This window comes from Aythya ferina (assembly GCF_964211825.1).
Source record: "Aythya ferina genome assembly, chromosome: 7".
In the NCBI taxonomy this organism is placed as follows: Eukaryota; Metazoa; Chordata; class Aves; order Anseriformes; family Anatidae; genus Aythya; species Aythya ferina.
The window spans coordinates 28,224,533-28,248,640 of NC_140302.1; the positions used below are offsets into that span (position 1 = coordinate 28,224,533).

Sequence of the window (24,108 nt, forward strand, 5' to 3'; positions counted from 1 at the left end):
AATCTAAGTATGGAACAGACAGTGTAGATTTTGGAGGGGACAGGGAAAATTACTAATGCATCATCTGCTGAAATAAGATTTAGAGATGGACATGTGATAACAATTAAATTTGCTTTGCTGCAGATTTTCAATTCAGTTCCATCAATGATCATAGCACGTGGTGGTGTTTTCTTTTTTTTTTTGGAACCACTATTTTAAATTGATCCAAAATGACTCCTGATGTGCTGTAGTTGAGTCTGGATCTTTCACAAGGAAACTGTACACATGAATTCAGCCTGATCTTTTAGGGGAAGGGATATCTGATATCCTTTTTCACTCCATTTGGAATATGATTTGTAGGGATGGTGATCACGTTAACTTCCATTGCTCATCTCCATGGTGATTTCTGAGAAATATGATTGGAGGGCCAATGTATATTTTCATGGCAAAGGTGGTTTTTGGTATCAAAAAGCAGGTACAATTACTGAATTACACTCAGTCCTATCTTTGTGTTGGTCTTCAGTTTTCATAATAAGCTATGCATGTATATATAGTTCTTGTTGCCTAAGCTCTGTGAAGACTAGTTGTGTAGCTATATATGGCATATTAGTATTAAATAATTTGGGCATGATGGCTCTGAAAACATATTAGTATCACTTTAATGTAGATTTTTGCAGAAGATTTTTTATGGGAACAAATTAATTATATTTAGTTTCTGCCATGGATCAAGATGATTCTAGGTATGAGTGAGCATAGATTAGTGCAATGAGAGAATTTATTTTTGGAGTTACTGTATGATCACTCTGTGTTGAGATGTCTTGTTAAAATAAAACATTCTGCGGTTTCAATTCATCATTCAGTTAACTTCTTAGAGCATGTCTTGCCCTGATACTTACTGTTGTTGCATTAAAAATCTTCTCCACTTTGCTGAGTCCAGCAAAATAAAATTAAAGCATCTTCCATGTGAGGAAAGGTTGAGAAAGCTGGGATTGTTCAGTCTGGAGAAGAGAAGGCTCAGGGAGATCTTAACCATGTGTAGAAATAGCTGATGGGAGGGAATGAAGAAGGGAAAGCCACTCTTCTCACCAATGGCAAGTGGCAGGACAAGAGGCAAGGGGAACAATTAAAACCTGTGAAATGCTATCCAAACATAAGAAAACACTTTTTTTGTATAGTGGGTGTGTTCAAACACTGAAATAGGTAACCCATCCAGATATGGTTTATCTATTTCTGAAGATAATAAAAATACAACTGGACACAGTCCCTGGTTCTAGGCAGCCCTGCTTGAGCAGGGGGTTGGACTAGATGATCTCAAGAGGTCTCGTCCCACCTCAGCCACTCTGTGATTCTTTGAAGATGAAGATGCAAAGGTGACAACCCTTAAATATCTATTCCACTTTCTTTATGTGATGTCTTTTCATAATTATGGATGTGTATGCTCCTTATTGTAATGAAGCTGGATCATTTTCACCTCTGGAATGAATCAAATTTGGGACTTTCTTATTACCTTCATCAGCAAAAATTCATATACTATTTTAACCTGCCCCTGTGATCATCTAAATATTAATCTGACATCACGTAACTAATTTAATACAATTTTGCATTACCATTCCTGAAACTTACCATGAGAAATTAGAAGCTTTTTTGCTTTTTGCATCTCTAAATTGATAAGCCCTTTCATCTTACGTGCAGTTGTTCATACAAGCTGAGATCTGTTGGAAGGTCTGAATTCCTCCTTTAAGCAGTGCCATTGTTGCATAGGCTTCAGAGGAGTCTGAATTGGATGCCACTTGTGTCACCATCTCTAAGACACAATTGACACTGGCTGTCAGGTTTTCAGAGGCTGTTGGCTATCACTTGTTTTTACCAAGGATGCTTAAATCTATGCCTAAACCTTCTGAATGACTAAGTGAATTTTAGTATATGTTAACCAGTTCCATAGTACTCAAGGCCTGTTGTAAAGAGAATGTTATCCTAAATGCTCTCAGGGGTATGCTGCAAATGTAACAGGCATTTGAGTAGCTGATGAGTAGGCAAGTTCAGAAGAGCATTTGGATTTTAAATGATTGAGTTGTACAGCACAAACACACATGAGGGACAGCTCTCAGGACATATAAGGAAAACCACTGGCTGCTTGAATCTTGAAGGTCCCTGTTGTTTCTACCATGTAGGACAAGTACTAATAAAGGCTTGTAATAATGTGGAGTGTGCTCATCTGCTTGCTTTTAATCCAAATATTGTTTTGAAAAAATATTATTCACCATTATTTTTCTATTCTTATCAGCTTTGATGTAAACAAACAAGTTTACAGCTTGTTCCAACACCACTTGTTTACTCGTGATATTAAAACCTAGAATGGCTAATCATCATTTTGCAGTATTCACCGTGATGTAGTACTTAAATTATCACCCTATGGCTGTGTGTATCGTGTTTTAATTTGTTAACTGTGATTTCTGAGTGATCCCTTCTCTCCGTATCTCTGTGTTCCATAAACTTCACATCTGGACTCAGATGTACAGCATTATTTAGTTTATAGGTGATTAAATGCAATGTGTTAACAGACTTCCCGAGCTCATCCTCTGTGTCTGTTGGGCTTGAGCTAGACCCCTATGTAATTAATTTCAGATCATTTAGTCTGACCATACAGCCTCCGTGTATGAAAAGATTTTCAAAATGCATGAAATTTGCTGGTTTCAGTCTAATGGAGAGTCCTTTGAATTATTCCTAATCAATCACAAAATTCTTCCTGGTTTAGAGGGGGGGATATTTTAATTTGTTTCCCCATGCACAGATTTTCACAACATCAAAATGAATTCTAGAGCTTCCTTATTTTCCCTGCAGAGTGTAACATAGTAAGGTATCCCTTTCTCTGACAAGTCTTATATTTTTTTGCTACAGACAGAACTATTTTAGATGAGAAATAGTTTAAAATTCTCCATTTAATTAATCTGCAGAGATAAAAATTAGTGTGCAATTGTAAACCACTAGATCAAGAAAAAGAAGAAACCTTGTTGTGGGGGTCCATGGTAATCTGCATTTGAATTGTTTTCTGTAAGTTCTTCTCAACAACCAGATACTTTCTAGGGAGGGAAAAAAAAAGTTGTTGTTTATATAGAGACTTCAACTCATTTCTTTACAATGAAAGAGATGCAACCATTGAATACTGTGCAGGGTTTTGTGGCAAAACCACATTACAACAGGTGTTTGAGGTACTTTTTTTTTTTTCTTCATGAACCTTAGATATTTCTGCAGCCTTCGGTACATGTAATCTGAGAATAAGTGTTGAACTTGCATTTATTGCTTATGTCTACTGGCTTTTATGGTGCGTCTCTAAGTATCTTTTTGATATCTGAGTTACTAGAAGAGTTTGTAGTTTGTGCTAATATATTTATTCTTTTCACTAAATCTTAAAACTTAGTCTTGGCTTCTGTTTTTCTTCCCTTTCCTAATGCGTAAACATGGTGCTTTTTAAAGCAAAGAAATTAGAAGAGAAAAACTCTATTCTTCTAATTATAGAGTCTTGACTAGAGGTTGGTTAAAATATTTTTCCAATCCTTCTTACTATTTGGAAATCTGAGAAATATGCAATTCTGGAGCAGTTAAAGGAGAAATATATCTGAGCAATTGACAGAACCACCCATATATGACATGAATAATTCTCAGTGCTAGGAGATCCAAGCAAATTTCAGTGGCTTTCACCTGTTGTAATGAACCTCCCTTTGTGAAGGGAACCATAAATATATAATGTAATGTAGTGGTAGCCTAGCTGACAGGCAGATGGTCAGACCTTCACCCAAAGTATGAGCACCCTTCTGGGTGCGGAAAGCAAATGAGAGTTTCATGAGACAAGGAAGTGTGTTTAGTTTGTAGTGAAATAGTAATTATTGTCTTATCTGGATGCAGAACTGAGTGAAAGTACAGTTAAGGGATCAGTGAAAAAGCATTAAAAGTTTTTTTTGAAATCCTGAAGGTTCAAAGACATTAGCAGGAATAAGGAACTATTTTAATACCACTTTAGTAAGTCTCTTGCCAGATGTGACTAGCAGAACTTAATGTACTAGCACATTGTCCTCAGCATCACATAACAGGTTGGGATTCCTGACTTGTTTTATTGATAGTCCAACCCAAACCTGAAGTTCCTGCCATGAAAGACTTTCTTGCCCCATATGTCATGGGGTGCTGTTCAGAGGTCACAAATGAGATGTACACCAGAGCTGACATAAGATATGTGAAACTTTAAAAATTGAAATAATTCACTAACCCGATTCCATTCCATTACAGCTGCTAAGCTAGGGGCTTGATTTACAAGCAGACAATAGAGTAAGTGTTGCCATGATCCAAACTAAAAAGTGTTTAGCTTAGGGAAAAAAAAATAAATGGCTCTAGCATCCAGTGTTAATTTAACAAACAAACCCTAATATTTATACAAGTAAGGCTATATTAGACTAGTGTCAAGGGTACTGCTTCATTTGTGTTGTAATATTGTATACTTAGTAATTTGTTTGTGTTAGCTTAACATCACTAGACCTTCATATCCATGTTCTGTCTTCAGGTGCATGCATATTCCAATTACATTTGAGCTGCAAATAACTAAGAGTATGGAAATGGAAACCAAGTTTTGAAAATCAGGACCTTGCTTCTAGTGCCCCTTGCTTTAAATAAAAAGTCTATTCCTGTCCCAGATATTTACACTTAATATCTACCTATTTCATCTCTAATGAATTATTCATACATGTATATGTGAATACTGTATGTAAAACCTTTCATTAGAGAAAGAGGGCTTCTCAGTTCTGGAGCATATACCAATATCTCCTTCTCAGGTGTTTCTTTGATATGCCAGAACATCTTTCTACTGAAATCTTAATCCAAAGTTTCTGCAGTGAAATGAGTTTTTATGCAGTTTCCAGTCACCATCAGAGAGAACTGTTTCATGATCCCTGTTTCTTCTGCTAGCAATGGTATTTCATGTTTCATATATAATTTTTTTTCTTTGCTGGCTGATTTCTATTAAAATCTGTTTATTGTTTCAGAAATTCATTTTGAAGTGGCATATTGAATTCCTACATCCCTAAGCCCTCTGCCCTTCTTCGAAGTCCAAGCTTTAAAGTGAGGAGGAGGAAGAAATATGCAGACAGATTTTTGTTTCTGAGGATGTCAGGCCTCAGGAGTATCCCGGATGCCTGGTTGTGGAGGGAAACGTGTTAGGGTAGAGAGGTACTGCCTTGTAACGAGCAGAAGCAGCATCAGGAGGTTATGGAGACACCAAAATACTGTTCCAATTCCTTAGTGGTTTACAGCATGGTTGTTACACTACTGAAGTGTTTTTTACAAGTTCAGTTTGAATATTGCTTGCTTGCTGGTTTGTTGCTTGTCTAATCACCAAGCTGCCATCAAATGCTGCCACCTCCTCTGTCCTGGCACTCTCATCCTCCTTCCCTTCAGCATTCCCAGCTCTGACCTTCCTAGCTCTGTCTCCAATTTCATCTTTAATACTTTGCCTTTTCCAGATAATCCTGCATGTTTATGCGAATTCTGGCACAATCCCCATTTTCCTTAGCTTTGTGTTTCCTGTTGAAGATTTGATTCAGCAGCAGTTATGGGTATTGGGTGTTTGTGGTCAGGAAAAGTTCACCCAGTAAAAAACTCCTACCTTGTCTAGAGGTTTTCAAAGACCGTTCTCTCTGTATTTGTGTATGTTGTTTCAAATGCAGGATATCTGAAAATGCGTTCTGAAGTATCAACAATCTGTTTGTTTGAGATATGGGTATAGATAGGTTGTTTGAGTATATTCATATATTTGTACATATGTAAAATGCTTACTGTTACCCTGTTCTGTTATCAAGCATTTTAAGGCAGAAATAAATGACAGATAAAACACTGGATTTGTTTGGAATATGCCCATGGGCCAACCTTTCAATTCCACTTTCTTTGTACAGGATCTCCTAATGGGACTCTGCCCATGATAAAGCCTGTAGTAGGAGTTCATTGGTATTGCTCAGATTGTATGCTTTGCTTTCTTAGTCATGTAAAAATGGTGCAGGTCAGAACAGTGGTACCACAAAGTAAGGAAACAGTGACTTTTCACTAGTGAAGTATCATCTGCTAACTGCTTCAGGGTACCAAAAATACTTTAAAACCTTGGGGGGAGAAGACTTTTCCAAATCCTTCTTTCAGGAGAAAAAGATAACTTATTTTCTAGAGTTTCTCAAATTCTATGCAGTATTGTAAGATCACTTCCGTTAAAAGCTTATCTTTTGGGTACTCAGCACCTTTTGACTTGAATTCCAAGAAAATGGATGCTTATCTGTTCACTTCCATAGGTTTGGGATTATACCATTAATACAGCAAATAAGGAATGTCATATCTGTTCAGTAGTTCAGATTTGCTAAGGTATAATAGGTAAGAATGATCCGAATTTGGCCATTTTGTCTGCTGTCCTTGGAGAAGTCACCGTTTAATGTTAGTTAATGCTCAGTAATTCATTATTGTGCTTCATATCACAGGAAAGCTCAACTTCAGTCTTATTAGGAGCAGGAATTCAGTGGAAATAAGGTTGCTTGAGACTGATATTTGGATGAGCAAAACATTATGATATTTTCTTAAAGAGACTTCATTATATATAATGGACACATAATTTTCAGATTGTGAATTTTATTCAATGACATCATGATGGAAACACTGTTTTAGAAACTAGGGATTTTGTGCTTAAGTACTTCCCATATGCATTGCAGACAAATAGTCTAATAGATTGAAATATGTATATATTTTTACAAATACCTTGTGCTTGCATAACACCTGTGAATAATATTAGCATCTGAATTATAACTGTCTGAACTCAGAAAGTAGCTTTCAAAACATTATTTTACATGCACGGTATTGGACAATCTCTAGAGTGCAGATTGTTCTACAGGAAATAACCTCTTACTGAATCACTGAAAACAGTGTCAATGTCATCTTTGGTGCTGACCCTCTTTCTCTAATTTATTTACTGGTACAGGATGGTGTTCATTGATGGAGATATTCGTTGTACCTTACTCCAAAGTCCATAGCAAAGCTTTTGTAGACTTATGTCCTAATAAAAACTTGAAGGTTTCAAGTGGTCTAAAGTTATACTACCTGCACCTTTCACTCTTGAAATAATTTAGCTACAGGGAGGTTTCCCGCTCTGGTCACACTTCAGAATTTCTTGTCCAGTTCTAAAATGCTAGTACTTAAAATGTTGAGTAGTGTAACTGATGCTCAAGCTTCAGGTTTTCAAATGTTCATTTAATTTTCACCTTTAGCCTTCTCTGGATTTATTTTATAGTTTGCAAACATCTTAGTTTGGAATAGGGACCTGTTAAGATGAATGTCACTTGTCACAGGAAGTATATGTTTTTGCCTTAGTTCATCATCAGGTAAGGCAAAGCAAGAAGAGAAGGTGAACGGTATAAAGATGAATGAACAGTAGCTGTTGTTTCTAATTGTCTGAGTAAGCTTTCCGTCTGCCTTGGCATGGCAAAGAGATAATGAAAAAGGTCTGAAGTTTGTCTTTCTTCCAAATATATAATCTCCTTCCTCATTTGTACAACATTCTCAGCCACAGTTCTTAGGTGTCACTGAGAGATGTCAGGATTGTTTCTAACATACTCACATTGTCTTTATAATTCCATAAAACCTGTTTGATAGATGGACAAAAAAAAATAATTAATTTTGCCTATAGCAAGGAGATGTTCAGCTTGTGTTGGCCTAAGAGGCATTATTGGTCAGGTTTCATATTCCCTGAGAAAAATAAATTGTAGAGAAGCTGAACAAAAAGTTTTAGATAGTTACAAATTGTTAGCTGGCAATAGTTAGGATAGTTAGCTTTTAATGGATAGAATAAAAATCCTGATATATTGTCCCTAGATACTTTATGCTTTTACCTGATTTTTCCTCTTCTTCCATCCTATACAATACAAGTTTCTTTAGAAATTCTACCCAATGAAATTAATTGATTCCAAGTGATGCTGGCTTTGCAATGGCAGTCTGTCTGTCACAACCTTTTAAAGAGCACAAGTGAACAGAATTACAACTACAGATTGTAATTAAATCACCAAATGAATTTGGTGATTTAATTCTCCATAGAACATAAGCTGCATATTTCATTAAAAAAGTAGACTTTGAGTTATCATTTTGGATGCCTAAGTAAACAACCTGACTTTCAGTAGTTTTTAATAGATTTTTCACTACATGGGCACCGATGATTTTGCACAGCATGAGGTCTTGTTGGGCAAAGACTCTTTATATACAACTTACATCAAGAAGAAAAGTTGATGAGCTTAGACTTGAAAAAAATAAAATACACCTTAGTTGTTTTTGTTTCTTATACATTTCTTGTTTGAAGCCTTCTACCTCTACTTCCTGTCAGGATAACAGTGTTTTCCTCCAATTGCACTAGAGAACAAAGTTTAACATTAAAAAATTATTTGTATTGAACATGCTTTTCTAGGTAAAGTCAATATCAAAGGGTTCTCATGGTAGATCATCTTTCAAGTGCAGCATTTTGCCCTTTTACAACTTAGGACTGAAGAATTATTGTTACACAAAAAACCTTTTTTCTTTTGGTAGAAGTAAGGGGGGAGAAAAGCTCCAGACTCTGTCCTGAAGCAAGACATAGAAACAGATGGTTGAAAAACATCATTCTAACCCAAGTATAGAAAGACGGAAGAGTGACTCTTTCTTCATCTAGTTTAAATCATATCATACAGTATTTTATTCTAATGATTTTACTACCATGCTTTTAAAATATATATTTTTTGCTATAATTAGTGGCATTTCTAGAGTAAATATATTATCAAAATGTATGTTGCATGTGCAAACATGCAAGTTTGGTGAAGTACTGGAGATTTTTGCTAGTGTTACAGTTGAGGACATGACCTCTGATTTTTACAAGTATAATGCCATCCAAGTCCCTGTTTGGATCTCTTCAGCTGGATCTTGTTAGTACTATCTCACTTTTAAACAATGAGACTCATTTAGGCCTAGTAGCCTGTAATGTGAAATTTTCTTGAGTACTATGTAAGTAAATTATGTATACTGTAAAACTGAAATTTCTACATTTCTTGTCGAAGGACTCAAGTTCAGTGTAGGATATGCTTTCCTGTCCATCTTCACTTCACATTAAAGTGAGTTCAGCTGCTGATCTGCAGTCTTCTTTCTGGACTAACATATGCAATTTTGAGTTGTTATAGTCTTGTTTTGAGATGCTAGTGCTAGTGCGAGCGTTCTAAGGAACCAGAACCACAAAACCATTTTCCACGTCTTTGAAAACTACAATTTTGAAAATAATTTCATTTCAGTCTGTCCTAGGTCACTTACATGCATCTCTCTTCTCTTCTTTGTAGCTTTTCTTGGCACAGCAGTGCCGCCTTGCCTTCTTCATACTAACTCATTTAAATTAGTGGGGCTCCTTCTACTGGTTCTGTGATGTTTGTGTTCCATATTTTGCCAACTCTTCCGTTGGTGCTAATTTCCAGCATCAGTTGTTTATCACTTTGTTGTTGTTTTTCAGCATTTTGTTAATATTTAACTCATATTATTTCACTAGCTCAAAAATGTAAACGTTAAATTTTATATGGAATTTTATACTCTTGGCCTAGTCACCACACTTCTAATAAACACTCGTGATTGTAAACATGCCCAGTGGCAGTTATTGGCAGAGCATAAATATTTCTGTATTGAATTCCAGATATGTGTGCATGCATGCATTGATGTGCATACTGGGGAAGAGTGGTTGTCCCTTTTGTCAGTATGTTAGCAAAAAGGTTTGCAAAAATATGTTTCCGTGAGCTTGTACTGGGGTCAAGCTCAGTGCAATGATATCTGAATACAGGTATCACGAGTAGCTAAATGTTATGGTTTGCATTTTTGTGAAATACATCACACAGTTTACACTGTGTATCTTGCAAAGATAAACTTTGGTGCAAAGGTAATCTTTTACATCTGCTTGGCTGGTCTCTTCTGTGATGAGCTTTTCCATATTTCATGGCCTCTGTGACTATGAATGTGAAGATTTTGGAGAGTGTTCATGTATTTGGAGGTTTAGTTCCTGTTTAGCTCTCTTGTATGATCTAGACAGACAAGTGTTTAGCGTACTTCAAATATGCAAAATGGTTAGATGAAGGGGGTGTTTTAGTCTTTACTGTATTCATTATCCGCATAGATGCAATAATTTTTGATTACAAGTGTCTGCAATAAAAATTCTAGCATCAACATAATCTGTATGATGCATCACGATATCATGTACAGGATAAAGTATTTACCATAATTATTTACAATAATGTTAATTTTAACACTTTACCTAATTCTGTCATTCCAGTTTATTCTTCAGGGAAGTCATTGTCTTAATTATTTTACATTTTAATTTACCCAGCTGATGCAGAGAAAATATTACTTTCTTAGGCTGTAGATTAGACTCAAGAAACAGATTAATAGTTATAAAACAAGTGTACTGTTTTATGTTCATATAAAAATGGGACAGGATGAAACTTAATTCAATAAAAATATAAATCCCTTCAGGATCTGAAGACGCATATGCAGGTATGGCATATCCTCCTAACTACCTCTAAAATTAAAAAAAAAAAAAAATTGTTTGAAAGGTTTTTCTTTGGTGGAAATGGAATGCTTTAATTGCTGTGCAAACCTAGGAAGTGTTTCGTTACAAAAATCACTGTTTTAAAATAAGATTAAGTGCAGTTATTTAAATACACATTTCCACTTCTAAGTTAAATTGAACATGTATTTCGATATGTTTGTAAATAGCAGCTCTTACTATTTTACTTCATTTTCCTCATAGATACATAGTTAAGTGCATAATCACACGTTTCTTAAAATATTTTTAAAAACTTGGACCCTTCGTAACAAACAAGACCGTTAATTCTTCTGCAGTGCTTTACATAACACACTTGCACCATTTTGTAGGGGACCTTAGACATGTTTTGGTAGCTGATGAGTGTTCATTTCATTGAATTGTAATGAATTTGTAAATTACCAGGAGACAAATGGCTTGCTTCTGGTTTTCCTTTAGACTTGTGAAGGCTTGAGTTAGAGTACAAATCAGAAGAAAAATGACAAGGGCCTGATCCATTAAAGGCACTAGAAGTATTTCTCCTGTTTTTGCTGGAAGTCATGTAGTAAAAAAATGGGACAGAAGAAGAATCAGAAAGTCCAGAACTGTATATATGTGGTACTTTTATAGTGAACTTTATGTTAATTTGGTAAACCATGTTAATCTCCAGTTGATATGAGGCAGCCTATAAATGAGACTTATTTTGGTGTTGAGAAATAATACCACAAATCCAGCAATGTCCATTGCAAACTTCGGAGGTATTAAATTCAGAACTGAGAAATTTCATGAAGCCGGTACTTATAGACTATTATATGGTGTAGAGTGTTGAAAACTGTAAGAAAATGGCTCTATCTATAACTTTTTATGTTTTTGGATTTTTGTATCATGTCAAACACAGTGCTTTCATATCTCCAAAGATTAAATGTGCCCATTTTGCCTATGTAATATTTATGTATGGACAGGAAATAGAAGTCAGTATCCAGATTTGTTGACCCCTGAGATATAATATTGACCTCAGTGAGTATTAACTTCTCAGATCAATAAATGCTGTTATTGACCTCAAAGAAAAATCAATAGCAGCTTGTTAATTTGCAAACTATGACTGCAAGAAAATGGTACACATTTTGTTCTTCATTATCACGTATTTATATCTATATTTTAACGCCTTCAGTATTTCCACCTAGAGATCAGCATGTCAAAACATTTCAATCCCAGCTGTTAGAAGGTAGGGGAGACAGACGTTGTACATTATGGAATAATTGATGAGCAGTACATGTTATTTCCCATATCTAATGAAAATAATACCCTGAACAGTTTTGTTATCACCTTCGTTGTTTTCATTTTTCAGGTAGTCCGGTTCATTTCATTTCATTTTCTCTGGTGCGCCTCATCAAAACATTGCATAAAAGTACTATATTTTAGCTGCCAAAAGAACATTTCTACATGAATAATAAGGGGGATGAAAGACTGACTACTGGAAACGAGGAAACTGAAAGTGATCACTGTAAAAATCATAATTAATATACAGTAGATTTTTCCTATTTGCATAAGGATGACAGGTTTCTAGGCAAGAACCTACTCTGGAGCAAGTTGAAGTATAGCTATCTGACTATATAAAAAAGAAAAAAGTTTTAAATGACAAAGTATAGGCGGAGAGGTGTTATTTTGTATCATAGCGGGTCTTGTATATAAACACTGAAATGTCAGGTTTTACATAGTTTGAAATGTCTAAAAAATGTCTATTGCAGAAATTCAAATGTCATAACAGTTCTTCTGCATATATATCACTTTGATATTTAAACTTAAAAACCTCATAAATGATTTAATATTACTTTGGCCTTGTTATGATCTGACTGCCAAAAAAGGCAGAGGCTGATTTTTATGTGGTCTGGAGAGTAGTGTTTTCATTCACAGAAGACAAAGCACGAGTCTGTCAGCCTTTTACAGTCATTAATTCTGTCTGATACATCTGCAGTGATCTTGGCAAACTGATTGCTATGTTTAAAAAACTTTCCCTTCATTAAATGACAGCATGAGAGGTATTCAAATGCAAAAATAAGGCAATAGTTTAATTTTTTCAAACTGAAGTGGCTGCAGTTTTTTGCTAGTTTGATGGCAGTACAGTTTTGCCCTTTAATACCATGAGCTCCTAGAACTTTGTTTGTGCATCCACGTTATCCTCCTGAGAGACGGGGTCAATGGTATTATATTCATTTTGTAGATGGGAAGACCAAAGCATAATGAGGTTAAATGAAGAGAAAAATAAAAGAAAAGAAAAATATGCAGCACCAAGCTAGATTAATCTCAGTCTCAGGAATTGATGCTGGTATAGATATGGAAGGATGTTTGTGGTGATTATGCGTCATCTTTTCTATCTTACGGAAGTCCTGAGTGGCCAGGTAAGGCAGTATCTATCCTTTGGCATTTCCTGCAGAAGTCTATGCATCATCCTGAATAGTACAAACAGTTTTCCTGCTTCTCTCTTTGATGTTTTGACTCATCTTTGGCTTTGAGTAACCACAGAGTTTGGATCCTACCACAAGAGATTGAAACAGAAGTGATGGGAGAACATGGCAAATTTGGGGAGGGTGGAAAATTCGTTCAGAGAGATTGTGTCTGTCTTACAGGTTAGGATTTTCTCTTTTCAGATCATACTGACTGCAGAGCAGCACCTGGATATTCAAAGTGCCAAATTGTCCATTGGAATTTTGGTGGTAGTAGGACTGGGAATAAAGTCTGAGGCAACTAGACAAACTGTGAGCCAAATACGGCTCCTAGATGCTGCAAACCACTTATTTTTCAACCATTATCTGATCTGTTCAGGAGCAGTGACTGCAACAGTGGTTGAATCCCAAATATCAGAAGACAGTGCTGGTGTCAGTTCTCATGGTACACTAATGGTTGTCTTGCACCTGTTTGCTATGAACATCTAACGCATCATTTGGCCTTATAATAACTAGCTTTGTAACTGCAAGAACTGTTTACTTAGCTAATGAGAAGCTCTTAAGATTGATAGTAGATCTAACATACTCAAAAGAGAAGGAAGAATAATATAATCCACAATGTCTTAATTTTTTAAAAGTCTTGCTGAGAATCCAGAGTACATGGTATGTAAGAAAGAGTTCAGTTTAAACAAACTATAAAATCACAGAATTTAAATTCTCAGTATATTTTACTGACAACATAGTCACTGATTTCCATAACTGAAATGTTTTGAGTTTTTGCACTAATGGTTAGTGGGGCACAAGCTAGTAATGTTGAGATGAGATGTTCTGCTTAGCCTCTGTGAATTACTTTTACTCTCCACGTTTCGCTTTATTAAGAGAATTTTCCATTTACTTCCTATTTTGGGAAAAAGTCTCTACATTATTAAAGTATATAAAATATTTGATGCCGTCAAATGGATCTATTTTAGTTGGATAAACTAGAAATATGCTGCACTGTGAGGGTCATAGCTTATAATATGTACTGTTAGTAGTTTTTTCATTTTTCTATATTAGGAGATTAGTGAAAAATAAGCTCTATCAATTAAGTTTTATTGCAAAATTATCTTCAGATGTACAGCAGTGAAGATGATATTGAGTGATAACACTAGAGTGGATTTTGTATAAAGCAATTACAGCTTGAAAACTGCAATCTGAATGAAAATATTGCTCAGGGTTTTTTGTAATCTGGTATTAATACCAAAAAAACTCTTCTTTTAGAAAGTGCTTAAATTACCTCTATTAAACACAAGACATTTCTAAGGTGTTAATGTGTGGTATTGACTGAAAAATACTTTACTGATACCTGCTTTCACTGTTCATGCTTTGGCAAATCTGTGAAGTACATATAAGCATACAGTTCTGCTTCTTAAGATGATTTTCTGTTTATAGGATTGTCATGTTTTCCAGAAGATATTACTTTGTTTACATGAAAATCAGAGTAGTTGATCCAAAAATTAATTTATGTAGGTGTGCTTCAGGGTTGTGAAAACTTTTACATTCTTAAAAGCAATGATTTACTATGAGAGAAGCAGCAAGCCTTTTTCATATATATTACAGTATACTGTAATATATATAGCCACGCATGTTTCTTTGACATGTTATTCTGGAGTTGAAAGTGCATTGACCTTTGTAAAATTCATTTCAAGAACTTCAGAAGTGTTTAATTCTGCTCGTAGTTAATGAAGTCTATCTGAGCACTCAAGTCTATCATAGTGTTCCTTTCTGCTGTCCCACCTGGATGGGCAGTGCCTCAAAACACATAAAGGACTTTGTTAGTTTAGAAAAACAAATGAAGTTGTTCAAGAGCTGAAAAGTAATCCAGTCCCTATTTATGGCATAGGGAGTTTTGCAGGTAGCATTCACCCCACTTATTTTGGAGTAGCATAGTTTAAAATGTTTTACTGAGTCCATGTACAGGAGTAGCTCTGTAAAACACTTGATTGGGAACAGACTGAGCAATACCTAAAGGAGGGTCAAATTACTTCAGAAGTGTATCGGTTGTACTCCATTGTTTCACTGTAGATAAATAGTTTGTGGCTCTGACCAAATCTCCAGTGATGCCAGCATGAATCAAGACAATTGAGTCAAGTGGTTACAGGTTTCCATCCTTTCAAATTGATCAAATTGAAATAGCCCATTAGGAATTGATTTAAATCAGTTTAGATAAGCTCAGTCTTAGCCCTGGCCCTTGAGGCTTTGGCTACTGAAAGTTCACTTGAAGCAGGACATACAGCAGCTCCACAGGCCATCAACTTTATTAGTGTGGAGATAAGCTGATTAGATCTTGTCAATCAAAGGTGCCAATATCTCAATTGAGTGTCTCTCCCAGTCTTTCTCTCCTTCTTTGTTGCCCGCTTCAATGCCTTAAAAAGAGAGAGAGAGAGCAAGCAAGAGAGAGATGTGTGGTATGCATCCCCCTGGTTGTCACCAAGCAGGGTGCAAGGGTACTGTGATGATGTGATGACTATATTAAAGAGGACATCAATTTGTTTTAAAGTGTTTTGATTTTTTATGGTGGCATTAAGAGAGAGAACATTGTGGTTGCAGCTTTACTAGAAAGCAAAGAGTTCTAGAAGGAAAAAAAAAAAAAGTGTTTCTTTGAAACCTACCGGGTCTTTGAGTCTTGCTGTGCCAATGGGCGCTTAAGTGCTCCTGTAACTGGCACACTCTGATCCACCACCAGCTTAGGTACTATTTGTCTGTCCAAATTATTCATTTATATAAAATGAAAAAATGTGTCGATGTTTAATCCTTGCAGCAGTAATTTTAAATATAAGTTAAGTACAGCCCTGTTCAGGAAATGTTTGGCTATGCCAATAATGAGCATGATATATTGTAACAGTCTAGGAAATTATAGTGAATTAAGGTCAGGTTAGAACACAGACAGGTGGTTGACCCTCTCTCTGGAAATAAAGCTATACATGCACTGAATTAATGCATGGAGGTATTGCATCCCTGCTTTGTAGGGGAAAAAGCAGAAAAACTGAACATCAGCCGTAAAAATGTAATAGTGCAGTGTTTCAGCTTTAGGCTTCATCATATAGTTAAAGATGGTGTAGAGGAAAACTGGTCTTTTGTTCTTCACATCTGAAGTTTGCTCACACCATGCCTCCCTCATACTTCAAATGCAAACAACAGAAGCCCATCCTTTTCTTCCATCACCCTACACTCACCACCCAATGAAGGCTGGAGCTACAGTGCTGCAGAACTACATTGCCACACTGGATTATCTCTTTATCAGTTATTCTTCACTCCACTGTATCAATTTTCCACTAACCAATCAGACACTCCTCTTAGAAAGACTGTTTGACTATTTCTTGTAGATAAATGTATTTATAGCTACACAGATCCACACAGGCAACTCATGTGCTACATGTCTTAGGGACAGAAAGGGAATTACTTGCTCCTTCCAGGAGATGTCAAGTGTGTCCCTGCTAGTTAACACTGCTATTTGGGGATATTCCAGGAAAAAAAAAAAAATCTTGTGTCTGTGGGAGGGACTGTGATGATCTTAATTATTCACTTGGGTACTGGAGTTCTGATGTGACCCTGTTTTAGGTTACAAACTGTAACACTGCATGTTTACAGAGAACTGAAAGATGCTCCTTTCTAATCTCACCTTTGTTTCCTGCCAGTCCTTCTTGCAGGTTCCCTGTTTAGCCTGCATGTAGAGGGCAAGTTAATAGGCAACTTTAGCACAAAGAGGAGATCATAGCACTCAGCCACCTGCATTATCCAGTTACATCCAGTCTTTTATATATTTATTATTATTTATTATATTTTGGAGGGCGTGGTAAGTTCCAAGCAGATTTAAAGACATTTGCAGAAACTGTAAAGAAATTGTAAGGGAGAGCAACCTTATTGCCTTATTTTAGCTAATTAGAATTCCTAGGTGTTCAGATGGGATTGTTGAGCTGTTTTTTAATTCCTAAGGCACTGTTAACAACTCTTATGCTGTAATTACACTTAATCAGAAACAAATGTTTTTTTTAAAAGTTACTGAAGGAAATCTATCTAGCAGACCACTAATCAAATGATGCACTTTTTTCCTCCAGATAAGTCTCATAGTGAAATCATTAGTTCATTGTTTAAAATCTCATATTGAAGGCTAAGAAGAAAGTTGTTGGAGTTCCAACTTGTCCTTTTGTTACTTTGCTTTTACCTTCATAGGTCTTTTTCACACTGATGTTTGTTTCTATTGAGGTGGTGTTGTTTGAAAAACAATTCTTACTGGTCAATGTATGCTGGTTTTTACCCATAGCACAGCATGGCACTTAGCAGTACAAAAACCGTTATTTGCTAGTAAACTAGTATTTTACAATAAAATTGGGTCATGATGTGTAAAATAACTTGTATATTCTTAAAAATAAGGTGTGCTCAATTTGCAAATACAGATAGATGGAACATACATGTTGTCTTGGCAATTTTAAGAGTGTTACATAACATTATCTCTTCTATAGTAAAGTAGGAAGTCAAGGGACTGAGATTTGAGTCTAACATGTTTTTGTTGTGTTCGTTTAAGCAGGCCCTTCAGTTAATATTTAAATTCAGCTTAGTATAAGACCATAGATGACAGTAAATACAATTTCTAGAAAGATGTGTTAGCCAAATAAGCAAAGATTTTTGGCAAGTCTTTACTTCTGGGCTACAACTGCTACTGAAGTTATTTGAAGTTTGCATCATATGTGCACTGTATTTGGGGATGAGTGTGCCTAATGAAAATTATATATGCTTGTAAACATCCTCCCATTGTTATTTAATAAAAAACAAATCTAGAACATTGCCGGAAGGACTTGTATGTTAAGGCTCTCTTTGACAGCAGATTTGCAATGTTCTTATTGAAAGTGCTTAAAAGTCATTTAAGGAGGGTCTGTAACTTCGAGGCCACCGTCTTGAAGGAATGGTTTCAATGTAGTGACTCAGTTTTGGACATAAATAAAAAGCTGGCAGTGCTTAGAGTATTTTTGCTTTGGAAGCTTTATTGTTAAACAACCAAGAAACCCATTTGTTTCATGGTTCTCTGGCACTCTTTTTCCATTGTTTGTTTCTTTTTTTTTTTTTTTTTTTTTTTTTTTTTTTAAGAACAAGACTATTTTTATCACTGATTATTTCATAATCAGCTAATGAATGTGTTTCAGGGAGGTAATGTGAAGTAACAAAATAAAGATCTGGGATGAATTACTCCATGTTGATCACTCCATGTACTCTTTTCACAATGTTCCCTAAGCCACCTTCCAAAGATAACATTTGCTGCCTATATATGTACTGATTAGAAGTGTATTGCATATATGGCACTGGAGGCAAGGTTAAAGGTATCCTCTGTAAACTACCAAACACAGAAGCAAAGATGTTTTAGTATTAAAAAAAAAAAAATCAAAATCAATATTTGTTTTATGTTCTTCCTTGGAGGTTAGTCCATCTTCAACATTAGAGGGCCACAAGCATCAATTTTCCCTGTTTACCCTGAAGCTTGCCAGTTTTCTAAACAGGGAAAAATGTAAGTGAATACTGGAAGGTAAACTTATGACTGCCTAAGCTTCCTTTTCAGAAGACTCTTGGTTTTAAAGTTTGACAGAAAATTTAACTCAGAAAAAGTCCTCACTTTTTACTTTTTTAAAATCATGTTCTTGAATTGTGAAGTATCACAACTCTGCTGCTTTTAGAACAACATTTAAAATGTCTTTGATCTGTACAATTTGTGAATTCATGTTAAATTAAACACAATCACTTTCAGGAAAAGTCATAAGAGGAAGGGAGGATTTTTCTTAAATTAAAAAAAAAAAAAAAAAAAGAAGAAAAAAAGGGAGTGGGAGAGGGAGAGAGAGGAAAAATCTCTTCCTGTTTCTTCCCTGAGGCTGAACTGTTTATCACTCCATCCTTGTTCGATAGAAGTGAATTTTATAATAAAATTTTCCCTAATCGGGCTCTGTCAGTGAGGTGTCTTATCGTGGGGAGGAAAATGACACCGATCCTATCGAAAAACAGAGACGATGTCACAGTGTCCCCAATCACAGCTACTCAGCTTCCATATCTACCTTCTCCACAAACACCAAGCACTGCTTTTTCATAAGAACATCAAAACCTAGCGAAGTCATTAAAATTGCACCCGCGTAGAGTTGCAGGGATCAGCCGCACTAGCGCAAAATGGGATGTGGGAAAACAGACTCTCTAAATGTGCTAATTCCATTGTCACGTGTTTACGGCTTAATTTTAATCAGTTAAAAAAGCCACACATTGCAATAAATTGGCATTATCTTCTGTGACACCAGAGGACACAGTTGGTTCAAGGATTTAGAGGGTCGCTGGCAACAGTATATAGTGCTACAGACAAAGTATTTTTACGCTTGAACTACGGTAGCTAAGGTGCAATCCCCAGTTAAGACTGCAAACAAAGACTATAACCCACACAGTACTAAGTTCAACATGCAGACCACCTTCAGCCTAGAGACAGTGTAGAATGCTAAACTGAATATTTCTGAAGAACGTTTTCTAATTTATTGGTTAAAGGTAATTTGTTGCCCAGTATAATTGAAGTTGCAGTTCAGTAGTACTCCTATGTGTCCTGTACCATAATGAGGAAAGATCTATTGGAAAAATGCCTTTGCTATGTTTGCATCCAGTTTCTAAAATGATCGTTCTTGTTTACGTTGTACCACTAGATTTATTTTTTTCCCCACAGAATTATGCATTCCACTTTCTGTTCTTCTACTCATGGAAATATAGGTAAATTAGCCAATGTGAACTGAAATGTGATATTAGTAATGGTGCTGCTTCCAATGAAATGTTTGTGGAATGTTTAAGTTTTCTAATTAGGTAGTATCACAGGTCACATGAGTATTGTACGTGGTATCTTTTCTACTCCTCCCATTTTCTTTCTTTTCCTTCTCCCTCCCCCTTAGACTTGTTCTTTCACTTGAATATGGCTGATGAAAATATTTATAAGCAACAGGAGAATAATTTTCTGTAGAGCAGTATGATCTAACTAATAAACATCCATTTCAATAAAACCATGTCTATAAAAGTTGTCTAGTTTTATTTTAATGGATCAAACATGAAAAATGTGTGTGACCAGTTTAACTCTAGAATAAGCAAACAAAGCAACCAAAGAAACATTTGGGGTAGGAACTTTTTCTGGATAAACAGCCCGTTTTAGGATGTGAGCACTTCCATAGCTGAACACAAATATCTATTTGAAACAGCACTGAAGTGCACTCCTAAATGAGCACACAAGGTTGTTACTTCTTTTTTTTTTTTTTTTTTTTTTCTTTTCAGTATTTAATGTAGGATGCAGGTCATCACTGTGCTGTTTCCAAGATTTAATATTTTGATTTGGACATTTTAGTGCCAACTATGTAGCACATCACTTCATGCATTGTAAACCCTCCAAAATCTTCAAAATTAAACATGAAAATGACCAAAGGAACTACTAGCAGTCAGTGATGAATGCCATTGGCAAATAAAGTTAAATATGGCTATCTTTTGTACATAAAGACATGTGATTATTTGATCTGCTTGGGAACAAACCTGCAAAACTGTTCTAGTTGAAAAACAAAGGGACAAAGTTATCTGGGCTTGACTGAAGTCCAGGATTTTTCGTTAGTTGCATGTTTATTAAAACAATTAAAAAAAAGAGATTGTAACAATGTAAAAACAAATTCCTTAAATATAATAATAAAAAAAAGTTTTTACATTCTAGTCTCAAATTAACTTATGCATAAATGACTGTTACCCTGTAACAACTTCACTATCTGATTTTTCTGAATTAAATATCTATTTTGGTATTTGCAATTTTCGTACCGATTTGGGTTTGTAATGTGATGTAAGCTCAGGGTTTTTTTGCACTTCTTACCTGTTTAAACAGTTTGAGTAAATACGCATTTTATTAGAATAATAGAAAAAAGGAATTGAATGCAAATATAAAACACTGTTCTCTTCTATGTCTGGATTAGCAACGAACTCTGCATGACAAAAAAAAAAAAGACTTCTTTATGTCAGTATACTTGGCTTTATAAAGACCATTAGTACTTTGTTCTCTAAAACAAAGTACAAGCATCTAATTGTTTGAAAGATTTTACTTGAGAGTTTTGCCACTACGTTTCTGCTGATACATGTTTATATTTTATTGGGAAAAGAAATACAGTTTAAAAAACAACAACAATTGTACCACTTTGGATTTTATTTTAAGATCTGGCAAATTAGCTAGGAGAGTGTTTCTTTAAGCAGAATGCGCTGCTTGCATTTTGTTCTTGACCCTCTAATATTGTTCAACTCACATATAATTAGTGATACAGACTATAACATGGCATTGTCTGGTTTAGGGCATCCACTTAGGATGGACAAAATATTTTAGAAATAATCAGAACCCAGTTATGTAGAGATGCAAGCTGGTCTCTCTCTGTCTCTCCTCTCTCTGAAAATTGCTGTATATAGCCCAGTTTTTACAATCCATACTTAGATCCCCCTATGCTTTAGTTGGTTGCAATCATTTAAGTTTGAATTGCTGTATTTGGTTGTTTTGAACTGTGTGAGGTTTGGGGAGGGAAAGGTGGAAGAGCTATTTCACGTTAGATGAATCTATAGAAGGAGAGTTTTGTTGTTGCTTACGTTTGCATGCTTCTGTAAAATTTCTGACTTAATTTCTTGTTAAGTATACCAGGTTAATAACATATTTCACACTTTGAATTTATGTATTTGAAAACAGAAGTGTAAATCTGTTTACATGTTTTGACTGTGAAAACATGAACCAAGCAATACTATTATATCCAAATGTACATTTTAAAGGCTATGAAGTGAAATTTTATCAGTCTCCTAAACATATATATTCTGTAGCATCTTTCTAATAAAAGATGAGTGAGAATCATTTGGTTCAGATCTAGATAAAAAGGGAAAAAATGTAAATGAATTATGCTTGTTTATGAATTCTGCACAGAATCAATTCAGTTTCATCTGTTATGTTGTGGATAATTTCATGAATTTAGATCTGTGAGTATGCTTATTATATTAAAATAGTCTTTCATTTATGCAGCTGATCACTTCTCTAAGGCAGGTATGTTTCGTTATCTGAATGAAACAAAACCAGAGGATTGGCACTCACATATAACTATCCACTTCTTGTGTTATACTTTTGCACACATAGGCTGCGCCGTTGAGCTACCAGTCAGATAAAACTGTTTTCTTACTTGATATTGTGTAATGGGTGGAACTGAAGATGTACTTAACAGAACTGGATATCAGCATCTTTTTGTGTTTGTTACCATAATGGATTTGGGGGAAAATGCTGTATGTTTCTAAGTACCTACTTGTAATGTTTGTCAGTGTCTTATAAGTTTGACCCTATTAGATTTTTTTTGTATCCATAAATATGCTGTAGTTACTTTTTAATACAGTGCTTATAACACACTTATTTGTTCTTTTGAAATGGATATCAATTTCCTATTAAACATTTATCTGCGTACCAGGGAAATTAATAATAAATTTACCCCCAAAAAATAAATAAATCTAGTTGTATTTAAAAATACGCTTCATAAAAGTAGTTAAAAGGTGCTATTCCTGAACAGAATTTAAACTTAATTCATATCTAAAGCTGTCTGTTGCTTTATTTAAAGTAACTTTTTCAAAAAGTGTAAAGATACTTTAATATATATATATATGTTTATGTTTGTGTGTATACATATATATGTATATATATATACATACATATATATATACACACACACATATGCACACACTTTTAATTTAGGTATTGAATTTTACCAATACCATAAGATCAACCAATTAACCTCTCTATTTGTGAAAGGGATTTGAGAAGTCAAAGTGAATATTATTGCTGCTCATCTAATTGAAGATGTAAAATATTCTGTAAGTCTAAGCAAAAGATTATTCTGTTCTGCTTAATTTGTAATACACATTAGTAATGTATTTGCATAAACACTAAGCACATCTAATATGGGGGGGAGGGGGCAGGATCTCTGAGCAGTGTGTTTAATATTTTTAGTTTTCTGGGTTTTGTTGTCTTTTGGTATTATATACTGGGGTATTTCCACATTTTGAATGATAAATAAGGTACAATACATGGAAAATGTAAAAACATTTATATGAAATTAGCAGTCACTTAATGAAAGGAAGAAATTAAAAAAAAGAGTGAATTACCTTCTGTAATGGAACTATTACACCTTCAGTTAATAACTGATTGGTGAGATAAATTTCATACTGTGTAGATCTGTGATACATTGCTAAAGATGCTGTTTCCGTTTCAGAAAACCTGTTTACAAATGTGTACTTTATTTTTAAGTACTAGTTTGTTATCTGTAGACAATCTTTTTTTTTCTTCTGACTCTTCTCATTATAATTGTTTTTGCATGTTTCTGTGTGTCTGTGTACGTGGTCTTTTTATGAATCTTTGTGAGAAAATAGTATTTTTTTAGGGGGGACACATGCTATATTTAGTCATTATTTGAATCCTTTGTGTAACTGTGGCTGATTTTTCTCTCTTGTCACTGTGGATTCAGGCTCCAACTTACCTGAAACAAATTCTGTTTGGTACTGATAAGATCACTTTTTATGAAGCAGGATACATTTTTAAATGGTCATTTTCAAAACTCTTTAATATTAATTTCAGATGTTATAACATTGTAATACTTTTTTTTTTTCCTAATGTGATTCTATCAGGATATTATTCTTGTATTTTTATAAGGTTATATGTAGTGATGTTGTAGTTTTTCATTAACAACGTATAATGATGTATTCTGGAAATGTGCTGTCACTTAAATGTGTATGTACTTAATTTGGTTAGGAGACATATGTCTGTGATCGCTAAAAAAAGCATAGCAGAAATTACAGTATAAAGAGCAGCAGACAGAGTCATTAGGTTTGAAGTATACCTACCTTGTATATATAAAATAATTACAAAGTAATCAGAAACTCCTCCTTGTTTTTTAGTATAATAAAGTGAAGTTGTATAAATGTTGTACAGTGGCATGGGGCAAGGCTTATTTTATGCTGGTGCAGCTGTGGTTAGGAAATTTGCAGTATCCACGGCTTGAATGTATAATGCAG

The 24,108-nt window shown here is 34.9% G+C and overlaps 1 protein-coding gene across 6 annotated transcripts in view; it reads left to right on the top strand.

The window, feature by feature from the left end:
- Positions 1–24,108, top strand: part of VTI1A (vesicle transport through interaction with t-SNAREs 1A) — a 268,623-nt gene that overhangs the window by 67,376 nt on the left and 177,139 nt on the right. The gene's annotated exons all lie outside the window — the stretch shown is intronic.